The sequence below is a fragment of the Physella acuta genome, unplaced genomic scaffold (genome assembly GCF_028476545.2).
Source record: "Physella acuta isolate Inbredline_101_S28 unplaced genomic scaffold, ASM2847654v3 ptg000533l, whole genome shotgun sequence".
In the NCBI taxonomy this organism is placed as follows: Eukaryota; Metazoa; Mollusca; class Gastropoda; family Physidae; genus Physella; species Physella acuta.
The window spans coordinates 26,019-27,448 of NW_026732052.1; positions in this window are offsets into that span (position 1 = coordinate 26,019).

Genomic DNA, 1,430 nt, shown 5'->3' on the forward strand with positions numbered 1-1,430 from the left:
TCTAATCAATCAGAATTCTTCAGTGTTTAGTTAAGTGGTATAGGGGCCTACCTATTATCTTAAACTTCAAATAAGTTACCACGACCCCCCCCCAAGTAGTCTTATAGTATGTGACGTAATATCGTCTTTTAAAAGGGTGTGTGCCTTGCTTTACACACGGTAACAGCCGAGACGTATCGCCTGAAGAAAAAATTATGACACGTGTCAACACGCTGGAAGTGTGACAGAAACTCGGTGTTAATGACGTCACGACCGGTTGGGTCGCAAGGGCCAAAAGTGGCACAGTCGAACTCAGATGCGTAGCGAGGGGGGGGGGGGGGACATATGTCCCCGGGCGCCGACCTTAGGGGGGCGCCAAATCGAAAGTTTGAGGGGGGGGGGGGTGCAAATAAAAAGTTCGGGGGGGGGGGTGCAAATCGCCGCTGGACAAACTGGTCATTTTGGTTATAATGACCTATGGTAATATCAAACTTAAGTGGTTATTTTGGTCGTAACGACCTATGATAATTTGTCAAACTTGTCAAACTTAATAAACCGGTCTCTGCTATTTGAAATACGGATATCTAGTTAAACTTTGCCTTGTTCATCATGGCCTACTTTAAAGACCTGGTTTGAAAAGGTTCTACACACACGTAGTTGTAGCTCTTTGATCGTGTTCACCCGCCAATTAAACTAATCCCTATTTTCTTGTATAAATATACGTGTTCGTGCATTCACATTGTTGTTTTCCTTATTGGGAGGAAGCAGCCTCTCGGTTAATGGATGGGCTTTGGGATCGAGCCTAATGAGTAGGCTATGCATGAGTCTGATGTGTGGGCTATGTAACAACGCGTTTTCAATACCAGCGGGTAAGAAATTGGAGGGGGGGGGGATCTTCTCGTGAACCAGTGTACGAAATTGTTGGCTTTAGACTTTAGGAGGAATTTTGAACAGTTTCAGAGGCGTAGCGACCCTTCCCGGCGCCCGGGGACAAACTTTCAATTTTCACCCCCCCCCCCCCCAAACTATTTATAATGCAAAAATGCAGCTCAAATGACATTTTCATTTGTTTTTACAACCCATTTTGGCGCCCCCTATGGTCGGCGCCCGGGGACAGATGTACCCCTTGCCCCCCCCCCATCGCTACGCCTCTGAACAGTTTAAATGTGAGACATCAAAAAAATGTAAAGAAAAAAACATGGTCCTTCAAAAAATATGCCTGCCACTAGAGCATTAGGGACGGCGTGGTCGAGTTGTAGAACACAAGACTAGTAGCCAAACGGCTCGACGTCGGTTCATGATGCTTAGTTGATAGTTTATATTTGAGCCTACTCAGCTTTGATGGGTACCTGGGTAGGGTATATCAACACTTGCTATAATCTAGTGATAAATATTGTATAGTCTAACATTAAAGGAAAAAAATGTTGGGAAAAAAAAAAGAAATCCAAACA